The sequence below is a fragment of the Microcebus murinus genome, chromosome 1 (assembly GCF_040939455.1).
Source record: "Microcebus murinus isolate Inina chromosome 1, M.murinus_Inina_mat1.0, whole genome shotgun sequence".
Lineage (NCBI taxonomy): Eukaryota > Metazoa > Chordata > Mammalia > Primates > Cheirogaleidae > Microcebus > Microcebus murinus.
In genome coordinates this window covers 90,862,978-90,875,421 of record NC_134104.1, presented here as the reverse complement: position 1 = coordinate 90,875,421, position 12,444 = coordinate 90,862,978, and the positions used below count along the sequence as shown (strand labels likewise).

At 43.8% G+C, this 12,444-nt stretch overlaps 1 protein-coding gene across 1 annotated transcript in view; it reads right to left on the bottom strand.

The window, feature by feature from the left end:
• Positions 1-12,444, bottom strand: part of SLC7A14 (solute carrier family 7 member 14) — a 114,788-nt gene that overhangs the window by 56,484 nt on the left and 45,860 nt on the right. The gene's annotated exons all lie outside the window — the stretch shown is intronic.

Here is a 12,444-nt window from a genome sequence, read left to right as displayed (position 1 = left end):
AGTGGGAAACAAACTATGACTTGGAGGCATAGTTAATGTCTTGATCTGGTGAAACTGGTCTATCCTGTGTGTTCATAACATGGGCGGGTTCCATGGGTTCCATTACCCCTTGGTGTTTCCCCTCCAGTCTTAAATGACAGCCTGCAGCTTGCACTATGTTGCATAGTTGTTTTAAAGAGGATGATCTGAGTCAGGGCTCTGCCACTTACTGCTCTGGGACCTCAGGTAAGCTACTTCCCTTCTCTTGCTTCAATCTCAACTGCCCAAATGGGATAATGGAGCCTCCCTCTGAGTGTTGATGTGAAGATTAAATGAGCATATGTCTATAAGGAGCTTAAGACATGGCTGGCACATAGAAAATTCTCCTCTGTCTCAACTCTAAGTACTTCTTGTTTGGCCCTCTCAGCACTGGGTCTGTGATTCTTGGGTATAGTTTTAGGGGACACAATATCCTCATTTTTTACATAAGGATGTAAAATTAGGTCCAGAAGTCTCAGGAGGCTATGCCACCCCATGGGGTTGTTTTGGAACTTGGCTTTCAAATAAAATGAAAAAGATTTGGTCATTCTTTTGCTCTCAATGATTGAGGTGGCAAGGAGTGCTCCTGGCATTTGGGGGAGAGGGGTCTCTGAGATGCTAAATGTGTAGGACAGTGTCACGTAATTTCTAGTTATCTTACTCAACATTCCTGTAGATGAAAATCCTGGTTATGATGATCTGAGCCTAGAAACTCTTTTACATATAAACATGTGGGATATTTTGGATAGTCTCTTTTCTTTAAGTTTTAAAATTTCAGCATATTATGGGGGTACAAATGTTTGGGTTACGTATATTGTCCTTCCTCACCTGAGTCAGAGCTTCAATCATGTCCATCCCCGAGACGGTGCACACCGCACCCATTAGGTGTGTATATACCCATCCCCTCCTCCCCCTCCCACCTTCCTAACACCTGATGAATGTTACCACTATATGTGCATTTAAGTGTTGATCAGTTAATACCAATTTAATGGTGAGTACATGTACTGTGTGTTTTTCCATTCTTTTGATACTTCACTTAGTAGAATGGGCTCCAGTTCTATCCAGGATAATACCAGAGGTGCTAGATCCCCATTGTTTTTTGTGGCTGAGTAGAACTCCATGGTATACATATACCACATTTTATTAATCCACTCATGTATTCATGGGCACTTGGGTTGTTTCCACATCTTTGCAATTGTGAATTGTGATTACATTCTAGTGCAGATGTATTTTTTATAGAAAGTCTTTTGTTCTTTGGGGTAGATGCCCAGTAATAGAATTGCTGGATCAAATGGTAGTTCTGCTTGTAGCTCTTTGAGGTATCTCCATATTGCTTTCCACAGAGGTTGTACTAGTTTGCAGTCCCACCAGCAATGTATGAGTGTTGGTAACTCTGTGAATCCATGTCAACATTTATTGTTTTGGGACTTTTTGATAGAGGCCATTCTCACTATAGATAAGTAACATCTCATTGTGGCTTTGATTTGCATTTCCCTGATGATTGGAGATGTTGAACATTTTTTCATGTTTGTTAGCCATTAGTCTATCTTCCTTTGGAAAGTTTCTGTTCATGTCCTTTGCTAACTTTTTGATAGGGTTGTTTGATTTTTTTTCTTGCTGGTTTTCCTGAGTTCTAAATAGATTCTAGTTATCAGCCCTTTATTGGATGTGTAACATGCGAATATTTTCTCCCATTCTGTAGGTTGTCTGTTTGCTCTCATGATAGTTTCTTTGGCTGTGCAGTAGCTTTTTAATTTGATCGAATCCCATTTATTTATTTTTGTTGTTGCTGTGATTGCCTTTGGGGTATTCTTCATAAATACTTTGCATAGGCCAATGTTTAAAAGAGTTTTTCCAACATTTTCTTCTAGAATTCTTATAGTTTAATGCCTTATGTTTAAGTCTGTTATCCACCATGAGTTTATTTTTGTGAGAGATGAAAGGTGTGGATCCTGTTTCAGTCTTCTACATGTGGCTATCCAATTATCCCAGCACCATTTATTGAATAAGGATTCTTTTCCCCAGTGTATGTTTTTGCCTGCTTTATCAAAGATTAGATGGCTATATGAGGATGGTTTTATATCTGGATAGGCTTAATATACAAGTACACTGAATTTCCAAGGAAGGCAATTATAGAATAAATCAAAGGAAGATTGTAATTTTTTTAGTTTAGAACTTAAGAGGAATTGTTCACCATTTCAGGAAACCAAGGCTCCATGACAATGCTACCCATGGTATTGCTTTTCTGATACAGCTCCCTGTAACACCCTGACATCTGGAGCTGAGATTCTTCATGTAGTGCAAACATATGACAGCTTCATTTGGACATGCCTAGGATTTATAGACTGAAATATGTTGTATATATGCAGGCTATCCATGAATTTCACTTCAGGATACTAAAAAGGGTTGTAACAAAATGTTTATTATGAAAAAAGGTGTCGGGTCTGATAGATTTGACAACTACCATGTTAGGTGATTTCTAAAGTTTTGCCAAATTAGAAAATGCAAATATCATATGAAGCTACTTTCTTTGGAAGAGGAAGCTTTATAAAATTTATAAATGTATAGAATTTTTGAAGTATAGTCAAACATTGATTCCAAGTACTGTACTGATAAGCCTAGGACATTTATATGATCAATAAATACCACCTATGTACGCTGCTAATATTATTAATTAATACTACTTAGCACTTAATGTAGCACTTGTCTGCTTCTAAAGGCTTTGCAAACACTAATTTAGAAGAATCAGGTAAATGTGGCAGTTTGGTTCACAGGGTTGGGTGACAGTCCTTCTGGTTTAATTGCCTCCTAGATTTGACAGTATTGCTTCATGCTGTGTTATTATTTCTGACAACACCTTAAATATCACTATGGTTGGATAGTGTCACTGTATACACCAGAGTTATTAAAAAGCCTAGAGTGTCTGCATCCCTTTTCCTTCCCTCCTTCACCTCCTACTCCTCTTCCCTCTCTTCCACCTCCTCCCTCTCTTACTCTTTCTACTCCTCTTCTTCTCCTAAGACTTCTGGATTTGTGAGAAAATATACCACATGTGTACCAAGAAGACTATTAGACCAACTGCTTTGGTTGAGGTCTTGTGGGGAAAAGAATGTAACTAACTTTTTGATTTCAACTCAGCCAGCACATATTGAACATCTACATGCGCCAAGCACACAGGCTTGTAGATGCAAAGACATGGTCCCTACTCTCATGGGACTTGCAGTCTAGGACAAGAGGTGATGGACACTCGATCTCATTGCAAATGAGAAAGTTTGGTTTCTTTTTTCTGAAAAGCTTGCCTTTTATTAAGTCTCTTATTACAAAATAATAGCATGTCCACTGCAGAAAAATCAGACAATATAAACAAAAAAACCACATGAGTAAATAAAATACTACCACGCTAGCAACAACCCATCAACACCTGATATATATTCTCTCAGACCCTCTTCTGCACGCATGCATACACATCTATTTGAGTGGATATATATGTGTGGGTTTGTGTTTTATAAAAGGGATTATACCATTCGTTCTGACTTAAAGCTTCCTTGCTTTGTTTAACAATGTATTTGAATGTTTTTGCACATCAATAGTTATGGGCACATGATTTTTAATAACTGAATAGTCATCTCACTATTGTGGCTTCAGTGTTCTTATTCAGAAAATTGGCCTGTTGCTTTAGTTTTAGTTCATTCATCCCAGAAAATATACACAGCATCTTCTCTGTGCCGGCCCAGCCTTACACATCTGTTGCTGCGGTGAATAAGGCATCCAGAGTCCTGCTCTTGTGGAGCTGACATTTGGTGAGGAGGGACAAGACAATACACAGATTGACAAATAAAACTAAATCATTCCAAGAGGGATAAGGGCTATGCCATGGGCGGAATTGTGCCTCCCACCCCAAATTTGTATGTTGAGGCCCCAACCTCCACTACCTATGTGACCTTATGTGGAAATAGGGTCATTACATGTAATTAGTTAAGATGAGGGCATACTGAGCTAGGATGGGCCCCTAATCTGCTATGATGGGTGTCCTTATATAAAGGGGAATTTGAACACGGAACCACACACACAGGGAGAAAGCCATGTGGAGATGAAGGCAGAGATCAGAGCGATGCTTCTACAAGCCAAGGAATGCCACAGATTGCCATCGACCCGCCAGCAGCTAGAAAAGAGGCATGGGACACATTCTTCCTCATAGTCCTGATAAGAAGCCAACCCTGCTGACGACATCTGGATCTTGGGTTTCTAGACTCCAGATTGGTGACACAATAAATTTCTCTTGTTTAAGCCACCCAGTCTGTGGTACTTTGTTATGGCAGCCCTGGCAAACTAACACAGGCTATAGAGGAAATAAAACAGGGCGATGAAGGGGCGGGAAGGTGTCTGTGGACATGGTTTTGGCTCCCGAGTGGCGAGAGGGGCCAGTTGTGTCAGGTGTCAGGGAAGAGCGTTCTTGGCATAGCAGGTCCAGAGGGACAGCAGGTGTGGCCTCTGCCAGCATCTGCATGAGACTGGTACAGGGTGAGGAGGAGGATTTGAGGTGTCCCGTCAACCAATTTAACCTCACAACACTTCTGCCTTTACAGATGAGGCAGAGGAGGCCAGGAGATGGGCAGCCACTAGCCCAAAGTAGCCAGAGCCAGAACTCGGCTCGGAGCGCCTGACTCCTGGCTCCCCTGCTGGAGGTGCACAGGGCCAGACTGCAGGGGCTGGCAAGCCGAGGTCAGGAGTGTGAGTGTGACTCCACGTGCAGGGAGAAGCCACAGAGGGCTTTGCTCAGGTGAGCAACATCAGATGACTCTCATTTCTAAAAGGAATCATGGACCTAGGACCCTTTAAGTCGGTCTGGGATGGATGTGAAAAGGGGAGTGGGGTGCAGACCTGCTGCCGGGGGAGCCTGACAGGTAAATAGAGGTCTGCAAGCCAGTGCAATTCCGCAGCCCAGGCAGTGCCTGCACCCAGGACAGGGACCCAGGGACCACCCAGGAGCAGAGGGGAGGAACCGTCAGTGGGGTGGAGAAGAGGCTCATGAGCCGTGTGCTATTGGGAACAAGGAGAGTGGCCCTATGGCAGCCATGGCTGCAGTAAACGTGGTGGTCTTAATGCTAGCTTCTTGAGGGTTGGCGAAAGGGTTTCCCATCTTCAGGTCCCTTTGCAGTGGCTCTCCATCTTGGCTGCACTTTGGAATTACCATGGGATATTTCAGAAACACTGGTGCTTGTGTCCCACCCCAGATATTCCCGTGTAATTTGTCTGAGCTATGGCCTGCACATAGGGATTCTTCAAAGCTCCCCAGGTGACTCTAGCACAGCAAGAAGAGTTGAGGTCCCTTGCCCCATGCCAGGCGTAATGACTCAAGTGCTCAGTGTGGAAAACCAGATATTGCCTTTTTCCACAGGAGGCCACTAGTCCCACAGGCACTTCCTATTTCCTTCCTGGGTAGGTAGTGGGGCTCCTTGGCAGCTCTCCTCTGCAGGCAATGACTATGGACCGCACTGTCTGTACATATTCCCAGGACACTTGCACTGGTCAGCCCTTCATCAGACACATCAGTCACAAGGACACTGAGAAATATTTGTTAGGGAGGTGACAGCTTCTATTTGCACTCTGTATTCCTGGTAATTAGAAACCATGCTGAAACGTGGAGAATCAATGAAAACAAAGGTTGAAGGTGGAAAGAATTCCTTCCTGGTCTTGTTTTCTCCATGCAACTCCTCCCAGCACTTGCTTTATTGATGCAAACAAGGTCTTGGGACATTTCCTTTCTTGGTAGGAAAGTTACTGGAGAGAACAAAATGTACCAAAGAAAACATGCTTCTAGGTGACTATTGACAATATCCATATTCATTATCCCCAGATTATGTTAATCAAAGATAGTCTTGGAAGCTCATTGCTGTTGTCTTTCCAAGATGAGCAATAGATGTGTGTTGTGCTTTCTCCAGCACTTTAATCAAGTTTCTCAAAATACTTCACAGCTATAACTAAGGAAGGCTTACAGGGCCCCTGGGAGGAGAGTCATCATTGTGGTGTTGCTGGCATGCTTGAGGGTTCAGTGGGCTCTAAGGATAATGATGGTAAAAGCAGGTTTGTTTCAGGATGAAAATAATTACGGTTTAGGAGTTCACTGAATAAGTAGGATTATAGAATTAGTTTGGAGCCTGCCCTTGGAGGTGAGGAGAGGAAGGAAACGAAAGTAAACATAACAGTAAACAGCCAAAAATCATTCCTGCCTGATGTTGCAAATACACTAAGGGATTACAAAAATCCCTTCTCGGCGTTCCCAGTGAATAGTTATCCAGCCTTTGCTGAAACATCTAGGGCAGCAGGGAACATTGGCTGATAGAAACAGCCCCTTCATGTGGTTGGATAGTAACAATTGCTGCAGAATTTTTCTAATCAATATTTCCAGGCAAAATGAGGTTACAGTTAAAGTAAAAGTTGCCTGGTGACTGTAGGATCTGAGGACCCTTCTAAGGCCCCTACCTATCCTGCATCCAGGATCTGGGCTAACCCTCCCACCTACCTCGCTGCTTCTCCTCCTCTGGGGCTTTTTTCTGCTGAAACTGCCCTGCGTTTTTCCTGGCTGCAGACTGTATGCCCTGGTGCTTTCACTCCAAGGGATTCTTGTTTACCTTTCTCCAGCTCGTAGAGAATGGCTTTCTTTATTCCTGTGTTTCCTTATCTAAAGGGGCTCCTCAGCAGATTTGCTTAGGGCTTTGGGTACTACATTTCTTTTCATTCTTCTACACCCTTGACTTTTTCCCCCAGGATGCACATGTACCATGGCTTGGACATGGTGGGTTCACCTACAGCCACAATCCTATCCCCGAAAACCTGATCCCCTTCTGAACTTTATGCGTGTAGCTTACTCTGGCTCATGCAGGTAGTCTTTGAAGGTGGGTCCTCTTCTGAGATCCTTCCTTCTGCTACTCTTCTCCTCCTTCCAAGCTTGCCAGTTGTGGTCTATGTCTGCACCCCAACTGTGGGGTCCTTGCATGTCAGTCGCTATGGTTTTATACCGGGTGGCCAGGTACAGGCCAGATGTATCTGACTTTGAGGGTCTGCTCAGCCCTCACACAACACCATAGGAAATTAGGTTGAGATATGTGTCCCAGTAACTCTCTTCTTGTCTGCAGTTTTTCTCTCTGTATCCATACAGATTAGGGCTAATCTATTTGTGGGATAAATCTTCAAGTTTTTGAAGGCTACTAATATATTTCTTGAAGTCTTATCTTTCCTAGACCAAAAATCTTCAATTTCTTTTGTGTTCAACAGTGCCTCCTATGGTAAAACTTCTAGATCAATCACATTCTGATTTATACTTCTTAGGCAGGCTGCAGTTTACTGTGGCTGATGTTTTTGGACCATGAAAGAGTAGGAAGGGAGATGTTTTCGGATCCAACTGGCCCTGTTTGTGTGTGTGTGTGTGTGTGTGTTTGCATGCATGTGTATGAGCATGCACCTCCTAAATCATATGATGCTGATGTGTGTGCCACATTCACTCAGATGTATAATTGTCTTTAAAACTAGGATTTCCTGATTTTCACATTGCTAATCTTCCCTGTTGTGTCTTGGCTAAGTGTTTGATCAAATCCACTTCAAAGATTTTTTGATTACTCATAATATTACTTAACAATGTGCTAGCCTGTTTATAATATTGTATGTGGAATCTCAGACACAGCCAACTTTATTTCGCTTGGAATGCCTTTAAAGGGGAGTTTGAATCTATAACAGCTGCATATTTTCACTATGCAAATGAGGTTGCACCAATGAAGCTTCCTTTTCAAAACATGCTGTTTTTTTTTCTATTTCTAAAAAGTTATTGAGTATATTAATCAACTTTTGCTGCAGTAACAAACAGTCTCAAATTTCAGTATGTTACAACAATGGCATCTCTCTCTCTCAGTGGCTCTACTCCAGCCTGTGGACTGGCTTCAGGTCTTTTCCTCAATCTGGACTCTGGGTCTACTCCACACGTCTTCTCATTCCAGGATTCCAGCTAAAGGAGCAATCCTTACCCAACACATACTGTTTTCTCGTGGCACAGGCTGAGAACAGGGACCGGAAGAAATGTGGGAAATGCCTGTTCTGCTTCTGGTGGAAACTGCCATTTCCATTGACTAAGGTAAGCCATATGGCCAAGTCCAGCTAGTGGGGTGGCATGTATACTTCTCCTATAGGAGGCAGGTAAGTCACATGGCAAAGGGTGAGGCTGTGTAACTTTTCTTATAAAGGAGGATGTGGGTTTATAAAGAAGAAATGATGTCGGAGGATCAAGATGGCGGATGAGAAACACCACCAGAAAGAGTGTCTCTGCAGAAAAGACAGATTCTAGCAGAAATTAGAAAAAAGAAGCAAGAAGGCGAGCATACAGCAGACGAGGGCTGGAAGGAGGGTTACCTGAGACCCTGGGAGACTCCACAGGAGGAGGCTACAGAGGCAGAACTGGAAGCTGAGACCGCTGGAGCAGCCCGGAGACCAGCAAGAAGGGTAGGTGGATAAATCACCTTTCCCCTCCCCTGCATTTGGGACTGCTGGTGGGCTCCCCAGCGTGTGGAGAGACCTGCAGACACCAGCCCAAAGACGGCCGCCGCCAGCTAGCGGTGAGCCTGTAGTGGACGTGGCACCAGACTCCCAAATCCCTCGGAGCACCTCCGTGTGCACATTCCTGAGCCACGCGGCAGGCGCCATATTGCCTCCTCCTCCCCTCCACCAACCCTACCCGCGGCTGCCCAGAGAGACAATACAGCCACCAGCCAGAGGCACCTCCAGGGAATGGGACCTTCCCTTTTGGGACCCTACAGCTGACTCAGGGGAACTCAGACTGTGAGCTCCCTACCCGCCAGCCCTCCCAGGTGCTGCTGGCACGGTGTTCCCAGGAGAACGGTGCCGACTCAGAGGCTGAGAGACATAGACCCAGCTTGGGCTCCCTGTGTGTGAATTGGGATCAGAACTCCTCTCCCTGGTGGGGATACAGTTTGAACTCTGGGACCCAGAGGTCGGACCTGCAGACCAGATCCCGTGCACCAAGGGCTAGCATTGCTGGGGCACAGAAGGGATATTTGTGAACAGCCTGCTGAGGTGTGTGTGCCTCCAGGGACAGATCAGTGTCCTAGAGGGCAACCCTCCCCCCAAAGGGAGGCCGTGCGCCCAGCCCAGGTGGCGTTCCTGTGCAGGGAACCTCCCCGCCGGCATCACAGTCTGGGGAGGCCTGGTGGCGTGTGGTCTGGCCTGCTGGCAGAAGCCCAGGAGTAGCTGCGGAGTTGGGGAGGGTGGAAAGAAGCGAGGCCCGCTCCAGACTGCGGGTCTCAGACAGCCCCACCCCCACACCCAGACTTTCTGGCTGAGCGGGACCATTCCAGCCCTGCCCTGACAGCTTTTCCTGGAAGCAGAGAACAGAACTTTGATCCCTGCTAACGACATTGGTGGTGCCTGAGGGCAGGCTTACTCAACCCAGCTCCGCCCAGAACAAGAGCTGATAACAGGACACAAAATCAACAGCATAGCCTGTTCCTCCAAGCAAGCGCCACCTACTGACAGGGACGGCATCCTGTACAGCCTTTTCATGGCACCCACTGACTCATTATACAGGGAGTGGTTGAATCTCACCCACAGACACCACCTAACGGCTCAGAAACTAAACAAGGTGTGTGAATATCCAAACAAAAACCTAAAGGAAAGAAACAACAACTGATTGATATGGGAAGAAATCAGCGAAGGAACTCAGGAAATATGAAGAACCAAACGGAAAACACACCCCCAAAGAGGAGCACCAGCCCCCTAGAAACGGGCACCAACCAAATCAGGCAACCAAAATGACAGAAGAGGAATTTCGTCTGTGGATCATAAGAACACTCACCCAGCTGCAACAACAACTCAATAACCAACACAAAGAAACCACAAAAAGCCTCCAGGACCTGGAAAAAGAAATAGACACAATGAAGAAAAGTTTAACTGAACTCCTGGAAATGAAGAATCAATTCAGGGAACTACAAAATACAGTGGAAAGTCTCAAGAACAGGGTAGATCAAACAGAAGAAAGAATCTCAGAGATTGAAGATAACACCCTCCAACTAAATAAAACCATCACAGAGATAGAGCAGAGAAACAAGAGAAAAGAGCAAAGCCTACAAGAGATGTGGGATTATGTGAAGAAACTTAATGTGAGGGTCATAGAATTACCAGAAAGGGAAGAGGACAACACCCAAGGGTTGGACAAGCTATTTGAAGATATAATAGAGGAAAATTTCCAAGGCCTTGCTCAAAATATCGATATACAAGTTCAAGAAGCTCAGAGGACCCCTGGGAGATTCAATGCAAACAGGAAGACGTCACGACATGCAGTCATCAGACTGACCAAAATATCAACTAAAGAGGCCCTTCTAAGAGCTGTAAGACAAAAGAAGCAAGTGACATACAAGGGAAAGCCAATTCGAATAACACCAGACTTCTCTAATGAGACTTTACAAGCAAGGAGAGACTGGGGGCCCATTCTCACTCTTCTGAAACAAAACAATGCCCACCCTAGAATCCTATTCCCTGCAAAACTAAGCTTTGTATATGAAGGAGAAATAAAGACATTCTCAGACAAGCAAAGTCTCAGAGAATTCACCAAGACAAGACCAGCCCTACAAGAAGTACTCAAAACATTGTTACGCACAGAACACCATAATAAAAACTCATGAATATAAAAACAACCAAAACCCAAAGATTAAAGGCCAGATAATACAATGGCTTAAGAGAGAAATCAAAGCAACAACATCCAACCCAACAGAATGAACAGTAATCTACCTTACCTATCAGTTCTCTCAATAAATGTGAATGGCTTAAATTCTCCACTCAAGAGACATAGGCTGGCTGAATGGATAAGAAAATACAGGCCAAGTATATGCTGTCTTCAGGAAACACATCTAACCTGCAAGGATGCATATAGACTAAAAGTAAAAGGGTGGAGATCAGTATTCCAGGCAAGTGGAAGCCAAAAGAAGGCTGGCGTGGCAGTTCTAGTTTCAGACGATTTAGTTGTTAAAGCAACAAAAGTAGTGAAAGACAAAGAGGGTTATTCTATAATGGTGAAGGGCACAGTTCAACAAGAAGAGATAACAATTTTAAATATATATGCACCCAACTTAGGTGCTCCCAGTTTCATAAAGCAAACCTTACTGGAGCTAAGCAAATGGATTAATAGCAACTCCATAATCACCAGAGATTTCAACACCCCACTGACGGCACAAGACAGATCCTCCAAACAGAAAATTCATAAAGAAATAATGGACTTAAACAAAACCTTGGAACAACTGGGTCTGACTGATATCTACAGGCATTCTACCCACAATCCACTGAATATACGTTCTTCTCATCAGCTCACGGGACATTCTCTAAGATTGACCATATCCTAGGACACAAAGTAAATCTCAAGAAATTAAAAAAAATAGAAATCATACCATGTACCTTCTCAGATCACAGTGGAATAAAAGTAGAAATCAACCCTAACAGAAACACACATTTCTACACAAAAACGTGGAAATTAAACAACCTCCTACTAAATGATTACTTCATAAATGAAGAAATCAAGATGGAAATAAAAAAATTCTATACTCCTACACTGCTTGTGGGACTGCAAATTAGTTCAACCTCTGTGGAAAGCAATATGGAGATACCTTAAAGGAATACAAGTGAATCTACCATTTGATCCAGCAATCCCATTGCTGGGCATCTACCCAAAAGATCCAATGACACTCTACAAAAAAGACTCCTGCACTCGAATGTTTATAGCACCACAATTCATAATTGCAAGGCTGTGGAAACAGCCCAAGTGCCCATCAATCCAAGAATGGATTAATAAAATGTGGTATATGTATACCATGGAGTACTATTCAGCTCTAAGAAACAATGGTGATATAGCACATCTTATATTTTCCTGGTTAGAGCTGGAACCCGTACTATTAAGTGAAGTTTCCCAAGAATGGAAAAACAAGCACCACATATACTCACCAGCAAATTGGTATTAACTGAACAGCACCTAAGTGGTCACATAGGTACTACAGTAATAGGGTATTGGGCAGGGGGGAGGGGGGCGGGTATATACATATATAATGAGTGAGATGTGCACCATCTGGGGGATGGTCATGCTGGAGACTCAGACTTGAGGGGGGAGGGGGGGAAATGGGCATTTATTGAAACCTTAAAATCTGTACCCCCATAATATGCTGAAATAAAAAAAAAAGGAGGATGTGAATAGTTGTGATGATAATATCTCACTGAGTCTCTACTATGTACTAGGCAAAGTGGTTATATTTTTCTTCTGAGGCTGTTTTTTCTGGAATGGGCAGAAGTCTGCACATCCGAGCATTTAAAAGAAACTCTGAAGCGTTTACTCCTGTACTTCCACGGTTAATTATTTAAAACTATAAATATTGATTTCCT